Source organism: Tachypleus tridentatus, chromosome 10, assembly GCF_004210375.1.
Source record: "Tachypleus tridentatus isolate NWPU-2018 chromosome 10, ASM421037v1, whole genome shotgun sequence".
NCBI classification, from domain to species: Eukaryota; Metazoa; Arthropoda; class Merostomata; order Xiphosura; family Limulidae; genus Tachypleus; species Tachypleus tridentatus.
Window position 1 is genome coordinate 181,540,561 of NC_134834.1, and position 12,213 is coordinate 181,552,773.

The 12,213-nt window shown below is 34.1% G+C and overlaps 1 long non-coding RNA gene across 1 annotated transcript in view; it reads right to left on the reverse strand.

The window, feature by feature from the left end:
• Window positions 1-1,246: 1,246 nt before the first annotated feature.
• Window positions 1,247-12,213, reverse strand: part of LOC143228282 (uncharacterized) — an 88,045-nt gene continuing 77,078 nt past the window's right edge. The window contains exons 2-3 of the long non-coding RNA XR_013015299.1: window positions 5,577-5,681; window positions 1,247-1,831 (exon numbers count right to left, since the gene is read on the reverse strand). This is a non-coding gene — a long non-coding RNA (uncharacterized LOC143228282). The remainder of the gene's footprint in view (window positions 1,832-5,576; window positions 5,682-12,213) is intronic.

A 12,213-nucleotide genomic window follows, 5' to 3' on the forward strand; every position in this document is an offset into this window, starting at 1 on the left:
CTAACAGGAAACAATATTGATAAGACAGTAACTACTGAATAATTGTGTTTATTTAAGTAACAGGAAACAATAATGATAAGACAGTAACTACTGAATAATTGTGTTTATTTAACTAACAGGAAACAATAATGATAAGACAGTAACTACTGAATAATTGTGTTTATTTAACTAACATGAAACAATATTGATAAGACAGTAACTACTGAATAATTGTGTTTATTTAACTAACATGAAACAATAATGATAAGACAGTAACTACTGAATAATTGTGTTTATTTAACTAACATGAAACAATAATGATAAGACAGTAACTACTGAATAATTGTGTTTATTTAACTAACATGAAACAATAATGATAAGACAGTAACTACTGAATAATTGTGTTTATTTAAGTAACATGAAACAATAATGATAAGACAGTAACTACTGAATAATTGTGTTTATTTAACTAACAGGAAACAATAATGATAAGACAGTAACTACTGAATAATTGTGTTTATTTAACTAACATGAAACAATAATGATAAGACAGTAACTACTGAATAATTGTGTTTATTTAACTAACATGAAACAATATTGATAAGACAGTAACTACTGAATAATTGTGTTTATTTAACTAACAGGAAACAATAATGATAAGACAGTAACTACTGAATAATTGTGTTTATTTAACTAACATGAAACAATAATGATAAGACAGTAACTACTGAATAATTGTGTTTATTTAAGTAACAGGAAACAATAATGATAAGACAGTAACTACTGAATAATTGTGTTTATTTAACTAACAGGAAACAATATTGATAAGACAGTAACTACTGAATAATTGTGTTTATTTAAGTAACAGGAAACAATAATGATAAGACAGTAACTACTGAATAATTGTGTTTATTTAACTAACAGGAAACAATAATGATAAGACAGTAACTACTGAATAATTGTGTTTATTTAACTAACAGGAAACAATAATGATAAGACAGTAACTACTGAATAATTGTGTTTATTTAACTAACATGAAACAATATTGATAAGACAGTAACTACTGAATAATTGTGTTTATTTAAGTAACATGAAACAATAATGATAAGACAGTAACTACTGAATAATTGTGTTTATTTAACTAACAGGAAACAATATTGGTAAGACAGTAACTACTGAATAATTGTGTTTATTTAACTAACATGAAACAATAATGATAAGACAGTAACTACTGAATAATTGTGTTTATTTAACTAACATGAAACAATAATGATAAGACAGTAACTACTGAATAATTGTGTTTATTTAACTAACATGAAACAATAATGATAAGACAGTAACTACTGAATAATTGTGTTTATTTAAGTACCAGGAAATGCGTCCGATAGTGACTTAACACCAAGCTTCAGGGCTAAGTACGCTAAGCAACTCTCGGATTACGAGTCGAACGCCTTAACACGCTTGGCCATGCCGGGGTTTGTGTTGTAAGACGGTGACAGATTAAGATTAGAAATGATGGCTCATCAATATATATAAAAGTTTAGTGTTGGTTGGTCACTCTCAGTTCCTCAGGATTTCGTGAGTTTCCTGAATCCAGTTCCACGTTGTTTTTTTTATAATACTTATAATAATTTCTCTTTTGATTGCCCGTTCTCAATTTGGTTGAATTTACTCACTAACATAGGTGTAAATAGCTCCAATACTTTGGCACTTTTTCTACTATATGAACGCCTGTCAAAGAGAGAGTTCCAAGCACCAGATTAGGCATGACATTCTGTGCGTGACACAACATCATCCACATCATTATGACGTCATGAGAGATAGGATCCGAATAGGAAAACTGGGAACACTCCTATGAAAAATAAATAATAAATTAGCGTAAATCTGTGCTTGGGAATTATTACAAAAAACTTTTTTAAAATATACTGAAGACACCAATCATATATAGGGAAGGCGACGATTTTTTACTCAGAATAAGAAGAGATGTGTGCGTGCGATTATCTGGTCATCGTATGTTTTAATCTTTTATCCGAAGGCGCCATTATGTAGTAATTTAAACACTCTATACCTAAATAAATACTGCTCATGGTAGATTTTAATTTTCCGAAGCTAGAAGAACCTTTGTTTTTCTTATGACTGATTACATATGGCAAAGTTATGAAGGTTTGGAACCTAAAGGTTTAGATTTCGCAGGCTATAATTTCCTGTCTTTATTGAGGGGCTTTTATACTACTTTATAATAAAAGATACAGAAGAGAAGAAACTCCATCTTTACTTCACTCAGGAATAAATGTTTAAATTTATAATATGGAAATATGAACCACTGAAACTTGTGAAATAGAACTGCCACATGTAACCTAAGCGCCACCTTAGGCGCATGTGGGCGATTAAGAGTTACATCAAATAGTACTAGGGTTCAGGTACACTTATCCTTAATTACAAACTACTAACCAGAGGATGGCAGCCTGTGAGCGTTATTTGCTGCTACAATGGGCTTTCCGTCTCTTTGGATGAAATAAGGGAATTGATTGTCACTTTCATAACGATTCATAGCCGAAAGTACAAAGCAGGTTCATCAAAACATCTCGAAATGTGGACCTGTTGATCCATTTAACTCCATAAGGGGCCCGTCATGCCCACGTGGTTAGGGCGCTCAATTTGTAATCTAATGGTCGTGGATTCGATCCCCGTTCCACCAAACTTGCTGCCATTTTAGCCGATGGGGCGTTATAATGTGACACTCAATCCCACTATTCGTTGGTAAAAGGTAGCCCAAAATTTGGCGGTGGGCTGTGATGACTTGGTGCCTTCTTTCTTATCTTTCACTGCTAAATTAGAAACGGCTAGCGCAAACAGACCTCGTGTAGCTTTGCGCGAAATTATATCCACTGGGCTATATACTTAGTAACATAAGGCAACAGTGTTAGGCCTACTATATTTTAACACTATGTTCTTTAAGTAGTTCAAACCATAACTATTGTATTTGTAACAAATTGCTTTTATAAACAGTGTTTATCTACTAATGTGTTTATTTTGTACCAGCCGATCTGATGAAGTCTGGATTGAAGAAAACACTTCTCCTAATTCTTGAAAATCTCTTAGGGACTAGATAAATAATATAGTGTCAAAAGCATAAAATGCAAAATGCTAATGTTTTATGAGAAGTTTGGTTTGGTTTTTGAATTTCGTCAAAGCTACACGAGGGCTATCTGCGCTAGCCGTCCCTAATTTAGCAGTGTAAGATTAGAGGAAGGCAGCTAGTCATCACCACTCACCGCCATCTCTTTGGCTACACTTTTACAAACGAATAGTGGGATTGACCGTCACACTATAACGCCCCCACGGTTTAAAGGGAGCAAACGTTTGGTGTGACGGAGTGATTCGAACCCTCGACTTTCAGATTACGAGTCGAATCCCTTAACCACCTGGCCATGCCGGGCCTTTATGAAAGTATAATTAATTATTATCATATTTTGACAACCCTGAAAAGACGTTCACAATGTAATAAGCTAATCAAAGACATGGCCGCGCCTGACTCAAGATGATATAAGAGAACCATTTTGAGTTTGTACGATTTAATCTTTTTTTTTTAATTTACGTATTTGGACGCAAATATTACATATTTTGTAGTTTTAAATGTTTAACTTTTTAAACTAATTCTTTTTAGTAATTGAAGAAATAAACTTTTTTGAAGATCTTAAGTTCTCTTATTATTATTGTATTAATAATGTTTTTAAACATGATTTGTTAAAATAATTTCAGTCTAAGTTTTATTTTATTGGTCTGTTTTTGAATTTCATTTAGTTCTGAGCATATAAGTTAACCTTGTAACTTAAGCTGGAAATTAGCACTTGTGTTAGACAATCAATAATATTATTATGGCTAAGTTGAAAGTATTCCATACTCTACTAAACAAATTACTTTTCAAAACTTTTTTATACGATCTTCGATTTCCAGAATTTTTATTTTCACCCAAATCGTTTTCAATAAGTTATTAAACAATGGAACAAACTTTCCAAAATACACGTTTTACCTACAGTCTTTTAATACATTTGTATTTCCATACCTCCATGACATGCGACCTCGTGACACAGCGGTATGTTTGCGGACTCACACAGTGAAAACTGGGTTTCGATATCTGTGTTCTTAATTCCTAACAAACTAAACCAAACCATGATATGGTTCTATAGCACTTTGACAACTTGGCCTAAGTAAGTAGTAATGTTTTCCTGCCCGCCATTGACAACTTGGCCTAAGTAAATAGTAATGTTTTCCTGCCCACCATTGACGACTTGGCCTACGTAAGTAGTAATGTTTTCCTGTCCACCATTGACAACTTGGCCTAAGAAAGTAGTAATATTTTCCTGCCCACCATTGACAACTTGGCCTAAGTAGGTAGTAATGTTTTCCTGTTCACCATTGACAACTTGGCCTAAGTAGGTAGTAATGTTTTCCTGCCCACCATTAACAACTTGGCCTAAGAAAGTAGTAATGTTTTCCTGTCCACCATTAACAACTTGGCCTACATAAGTAATAACGTTTTTCCGCCCATCTGAACCTGAATTTACTCAAACTGTTTTTTAAAAATTTATTTCAGTCTCTTTGATTTGCTTCTCTCTCTCTCTTTTAAGCAACTATTTTTATGAGCAACTATACATCTAGTAATGCCATTTCATAATAACATGCACTAATACTTAAAGTTAGCTCATCAGCACGATCACTGCTAGATTGTCGTGTAAAGAGCTCACTCCGAGCTATAAGACTTTAGGTTTCTATCTTTCTATTATCAAGTAATTGTTTCCCATACTTTCTTTACCTGCAGTTCCTAATAAAAAATGAAATTTCAGTGCAGTAAGTTATTTCCACACGCTTGTCAGTTGGCATTTCTGTTCTGGAAGTCATGAGTGTAATCTATACATTAGTGCTATTAATAATATCCGCGTATCTCTCTGTGGCTTAGCGGCAAAGTTCAGAAGCGTATAACGCTAAAACCCTGGTTTAGATACTCGCTATTGGCACAGCACAGATATCCCATCGTGTAGCTTATTGACTACAAACAAGCATAATGTTTGCTTTTCGTTTGTTTTAAACGTTGATTAACTGTTATGCAAGTTTTAACAAAGTTTCTAGAGCCGTATTAATATCTTTGTTTTACACGTATAACGATTCTAATGTTAGATAATACAAACATCGTGCTCTACGTTTTGGAGTTGTAAGCACATTATAAGAGTGACGGTCAGTTCTCACTGTTTGATTAGAATATCCCACGAGTTGGTGGTGAGGGGCGTACACTATCTGCCGTCCCTCTTGACTATCACTTCCAAATTAGGAAAGGCTATTGCAGATAGCCTCGAATGATTCTTCGCAAAATATAAACAAACACACCAACAAATAATTAGTGCACATGCGTGACTTATAGTGTACTACTTTTTAAGCGGACTGAAGCTTGTCATGTAAAAACTTTTGAAAAAACTTTCAACTTTTGAAAGAGACCGTATAAGTAGTCTGAGATACATACCAGTTAGGAGCAAGATATAAAATACAGCATTCTGTAATAAAATACTTGTCACGATAAAAATCAAGACATAACTACAAACCTGTTCTTTGAATCGTGTCCTCGGAAAGGAATTATTGTCTCTAGTTCAGAAGTACAGTAGACAGGAACTGTTGACCTTCATAATCTCTGTTGTTGTGCAGACAATCTGTATTATAATTGTAAGGTTTATTCTTATGTTTGTCCATCTTAGCAGCAGTGTTAACTCGAAAAATGTCTTGCTTCATAAAAAAATCAATACCCTCAATAGATATAGCTTACATCCAATTGTACGTCGATTGCAGACTATTCTTGGATAATTCTTCTATATTTAGTCATCACTATCAGCATTTGCAACGTATGTTCACCATATATCAAGTGTAATATTAAATAGCATGATTGTACCGAGAGATAGCAAAACGAAATTATAATTTGCTTGTTTTATTGTAAAGTACAAAGCTACACGACTAGTTGTCTGCCCGTCACGAGCAAAGGAACTCAATTTTTCTCGTTTTTAGCCCATTAACTTACCGTTGAACCACTGATGACACAAATAGAAGTAAAACTGAGGTGAGAGGTTGAAATCTCATGAGATAAACACGTGAAGAGGATTTCTGGATTACATCATCAACTTCTACTCTCAGTTAAGCTAACACGATTCTTATGGGACAACATAGGAACAGAGCTTATTTATTGACACTTGCTCAGTTTTCAATTAAAATAACTTTTATAAATAAAATACGTAACCAAAAACTAAGTGATGTTTCGGACAATTAATTGCAAAATTCACTAATTAGTATTACTTTTGAGGCACTGTTCATTACTTAGCAACTTAACGCTTGTGGTCGTGTTTCATTAAACAAAGGTGTTTCAGCTGTGGGTTAACTATTACTCAGAAACAAGGGAAATTGTTTTATAAAGCGATCTAGGCCAGGAAATTTTATTTCACTATCTGATCTACAAAAGTTCGAGAAACAATAGAGTTATTCACCAAAAATCGACAACCATTTCATAACACATTTTATAACTATAAATCAACTTAGTCGTGTCGAGTCTTAACAAATGTTAACGAAATTCGTGTCATAAACTGACAGTAAAAAATAGAAATATCTAACAAAAAGTCCATTGTAAAGACAAAAACACTTTTTTGTAGTTCCACTGTAATAAATAATGTGACCGAATTATACGTTTGTGCGCGTTTCTAAAAATATATAAACACTATACAGAACTCTTACACACAAAATGATAATTTCAACCATTTATTTTGAATATTCACGCGGCTTATTTAACTTTAATTATACAAAGGTATTAACCAAAATTCATACCCTGCGAAACGGAACTCTTGTGCTTTTATGGCGATAAATTGTTTTAATTAGTTATTTTTACAAACATTCGAATGTATAATTAACTTGATTGGTTTGTTCTTCTCGTTTTAACCAGGAGATGAGAAACTGGTACTTATATCATACCTTAACTCGTGAATTATCAAACACTGACTTATGTTCGTACCACCCAATATCGGTGGAATACACACATTGCATCATGTTAAGAAATCTCACGATTTTGCATGTTACAAAATTCTGCATAAAGACCATTTCAATCCAATTAGTGGGAACACTAATTTTCATAGAACAATTCACAGGGACTATATGAACCTCAGTAGTAAATATTTTTGGCATTTTAATGAAAAAATATAAGCATTACTCCCACAATGTAAATGTTTCTAATCAATCGTTTTGGAATATATAAATTCTACCATAAGCGATATATAATAATATAGCTATTCAAAATATTACAAAAAGCCTACATAATGTTATCATAGAAATTGACAATGTGTTAAGTACAAAAATAAAATGAATAAACATATAGTTTAGCAAAATATATTTAAATGATTTGTGGGACAGATGATGCTTGGACGAACCTGAGGTTATATTTTTGAAATTACTCAAAAAAATAGTGGCTGGTGTTTTCACTATGTGTATACAGACAGGAAAATTACAAGGATTTAAACATTTTAAAAGCACTATTGTAACGTATTCTATTGTTTAGCAAGTTCATTTGGATTAATGTTTCATATAGGCAACATTCACTTGTAGGCCTAACTTCACATATATCGTTTGAACAGAAATTCAGAGACTATTAGTGCGCACACTTAACTTATATCATTCACGTTTCATATTTGCTACGCAAACCTTGTGAATCAACATCATTACATAATGACACGTTCTTTTTTAGGGAACAAGCATCCAAATTAAAACACTGAAAAACAGCTCACAATAATATCTATATGTTCACGTGCATGTGTTTTTTAATTGGCATAAACTTTGGCGAATATAAATGACCTTAGAGTCACTACAAGTATTTTGGTAGACATATCATGAACGAAGAGGTGTAGGCGGAAAGTCTTTTGTTCAAAACATGTTGTGAATTCGAAAATGAGAATCTGAGTAAAAAAAGACTAAATTACTTTTTGAACCTGAGCTGTTTTGTTTACGTATGAAGAAAAGGATAGTATTTAATAGTAACCTTAATAAAGTATAGGGTTTCTTGGTAGGAGAAGTTTCTATTTGTCACGAAGGTTATGTTGTAACCTCATTAGACTGTAAGGTGTAACCGTTTTCACTCCAAGTTTTTGTTGCAAAAAGATCATTCCAAAGCGGATGGAGAAATATTGTAAACTCTACGTGTGTGTGTTTCGTATTGAAAGCCGTATGAGGCTATCTGCTCAGCCCACTGAGGGGAATCGAACCCCTAATTTTAGCGTTGTAAATCCGTAGGCATACCGCTGTACTAGCGGGGGGCAAACTCTGCATAAGAGATTCAGTAAAATGCTACATTTGAAAAAAAATGTATAGATATCTGATATAAAGCTACTCACATATATCAAAAAAATGTATATATATCTGATATAAAGCTACTCACATATATCAAAAAATGTATAGATATCTGATATAAAGTAAACGCTCATCTTCCTGCGAACCAGCTCTGGTAGCTTTATACCTGTTTCTTTGGGATATAACCTTGTAAGGAAATATCACAACAGAAAGCGCTTTTACGAGCCCCATCATAAATTTAGAGTTAAGGATATTCTTGTCAAAAGTTGTTGCAGTAAACAGATACGATAAAAGAAATAGAAGACAAAGTTTATTCATAAATATTTAAAAGCAGACGTCATTGCGAGTGACTGAGCATGCGTAACAAACATTTCCATTTAACTTTGACATTTTTTTATTCCACTTTTAAAACACGATCACTCAGTGAAATGGTATTTAACTTACATGGCTGGTGTTGCAGAACAATAAAGTGAAAATAGTAAGAATTTTTTTTTTCTGATGACGGCGGTAATGTATGCTAATAAATCATTTTATTTATGCAAGCAAATCTCAGTTGTTTTGAAACGTGCTGTCTAAAAAAAAAAGTCCAAAAATTAAATATGTATACTAGACATTATCTTTAAACTTACGTCAAGGTTTTCTTTAATAACACACATGTAAATAGTGTCAAATTGTAAGGCCTAGTATAGGCAGGTGGTTAGGGCGCACGACTCGCAATCAGCGGGTCACAACTTCAAACCTGTCATCGAGCATGCTCACCCACCCTTTCAGCCGCAGAGGCGTTATAATGTGACGGTCAATCCCACTATTCGTTGGTGAAAGAGTAGCCCTAGAGTTGGCGGTGGGTGGTGATGACTAGCTTCCTTCTCTCTAGTCTTACATTGCTAAATTATGGACGGCTAACCCAGATAGCTCTCGTGTAGCTTTACGCAAAATTCAGAACAAACTAAAAAGAAAAAAAGAGTTTATATAGCTAGATGTAAAGTAATGTTAGAATTATTAAGCCTACTTTAAAGACTTTTTCTGAAACTTACAGTTGAAGACCATCTTTCTTCGGTGTATTTTCAAAGCTCTTGATGGTAGTAGGATAACCCCCGAGATTTCCTTTTATGAGCATTCTCAAGTAATATAAAAATATTAATTTGTTTTTATTTAATTAGCTAGAGCTGTGTGTATTTAAGTTACATTTATGTCATCCAGTACCAGTTTCAAACCAATTTTATGGAAATGAGCATTCGGTAGACGAAATTATCCGTAGTCTTGCATTACAATGTATCAAACTGTGATTTTCTGCCTATCGAGACACAGTTTTAAGTTAGTATACGTATACATATCCAAACATGTTTATTTGAGAATCTACGAAGTTTAATTCATTCTTTCCTAGTTATGAAACAACATAACAACAAAAATAACCGAAAGTTATGACAAAAAATTACAAATCAGAAATTTATACAGATTAAATGAAACATCATGCACTACCTAATTTTTATTTTCACTAGAGTTTACTTCTTAAAAACGTTCTTTTTGAGGCCACAAAGAATTTTCTCGCAAATAAAATTTGTCTTGTGTAGTACGTATACCAGGATCGAATCCAGTATAAGTGATACTCCACGCAAACAATCTACAATCAAAGAAAAAGGATTAATACGATACGTTTTGGTTTGAAATTCGTGCAAAGCTACACGAGGGCTATCTGCGCTAGCCGTCCCTAATTTAGCAGTGTAAGACTAGAGGAAAGGCAGCTAGTCATCACCACCCTCCGCCAACTCTTGGGCTATTCTTTTACCAACGAGTAATGGGATTGACCGTAACATTTTAACGCCCCCATGGCTGAAAGGGCGAGCACGTTTGGGGGACGGGGACTCGAACCCGCGACCCTCAGATTATGAATCGAGTGTCTTAACCACCTGAGCATGCCGGAGCCCATACAGAAAGTTGTTCCGACTTAGATTCCCTTTTCTTAGCCACTAAAATTATGTTGATTTTAAACACTTGTTTTCTAGAATGAACTTTTATTGGAACATGAAAACAGCAGAAAGACAAACTACGTATTTTCGACATGTTTATATTTGTCATAACCAGATACAATGCACGAGAGTGTGAGAGAATTACAATTGGAAATATAACTATTTACGTCAACCAGTCACAAAGCAGCAACAAAGTATACTCCAGCAACGATAGGCGTAATATGACATCTTGTAACAGATGACAAGGAGATATCCACGAACACATAGGTAAAGGTAAGTGGTAAAAGCCGTTAATCTACTCAGGCAACAATATGCAACATAATCAATAAACCAATTCAAATAAAAATAAGAGCAACAGAATATTCTACTGGGCTCACCAATATAAGCTGGTCAACCATAACTCCCGTTTAACCATCACATGCCTTTGCGATTACACTGTTGAAACGAGCGCATGGAAACCGTAATATTTTTTCAATAAATGAATCATGAAAACCACGTGCGGAACAGTGGTGCACATTGGATATGACAGCTTTACAACGGTGCTTCTCCAGTAGCAACTACGACGCAGGGCTATTATAAAAATCCATGGTTGTTAGATAAAAGAGCATTACGTCAACCGGCGACGTGAATAGTAGAGACGAAATGAGCTCCCAAATTTGTTTTATTATAATATACTCAGTCGCTCGTATTCTTATCACTTTACTACTTTGCGTCATGACTCTTGAAAACAAGTTTTCTAACTAGCTTTATTATCAGAGCTTCATTGCTTATCATATATATGTATAGGACGTCTTGAAATCCAGAGGACTATCGTATATACATTGCTCTTACTGAATAAAGGGTGGGAAAGGACTAGCGGCTACAACTATTTTAATAATTAACTAGTAAGAGAAAAATGCACAAATAACCCTATGTAACAGAAATTTTGTTCCTGTATAGTATGTGTTATTTCTTAACTGCTTATGTTGTAAAAGTACAGAAAGTGGCCATTATTCCTTTCAAACTTTGCTTTTGTGACCTGGATAATGAAATTTAGAAATTAACCTATTTTCTATGTATAAACGGGCAAATTTGCACCTTTTCATTTACGCGTAAATCACTTTCACGTATCAGCCCCCAAATACAGTCTCCCATTATGTTTTCGTTACACACTCCCAGATAACAAAAGCGAAGTTTCAAGAGAAAAATAGGTCTTTTCTATTTACTCTAGGCCTAAGCAATTGGGAAATAACAATTCTGCCGAGGAACAAGAAAAAGTAAAAATTTTATCACATAGTGTGATGTATGTCCAATGCTTTTAGATATTTCTTTATGTTTGTTTTGGAATTTCGCACAAAGCTACTCGAGGGCTATCTGTGCTAGCCGTCACTAATTTAGCAATGTAAGACTAGAGGGAAGGCAGCTAGTCATCACCACCCACCGCCAACTCTTGGGCTACTCTTTAATTAACGAATAGTGGGATTAACCGTCACATTATAACGCCCCCACGTCTGGGAGGGCGAGCATGTTTAGCGCGACGCGGGCGAACCCGCGACCCTCGGATTACGAGTCGCACGCCTTACGCGCTTGGCCATGCCAGGCCTTCTTTATGTTTCTGAAGTCATATTTAAATAATCAGACGTTTCAAGATGTTCGAAACATTATTGACACTGGGAAATGACTTTGCTTGAAAATAATAAAACTACACTAATCAAAGTTGTAAAAAAATGTCTTGTTTATAGACTGCCTGAATTTATACAAAATATATTTAATTAAAATATATAATGTTAGCTAAAAAGGTACCCGTCAATACTGTTAAAATGTAATGCTATAAACGAGGCGTGACCGCCCTCTTCTACAGTTTGGAGCCTTGGAATACAAAACGTTCATCCAACGCAAAATTACTATACTATGCGTGGTA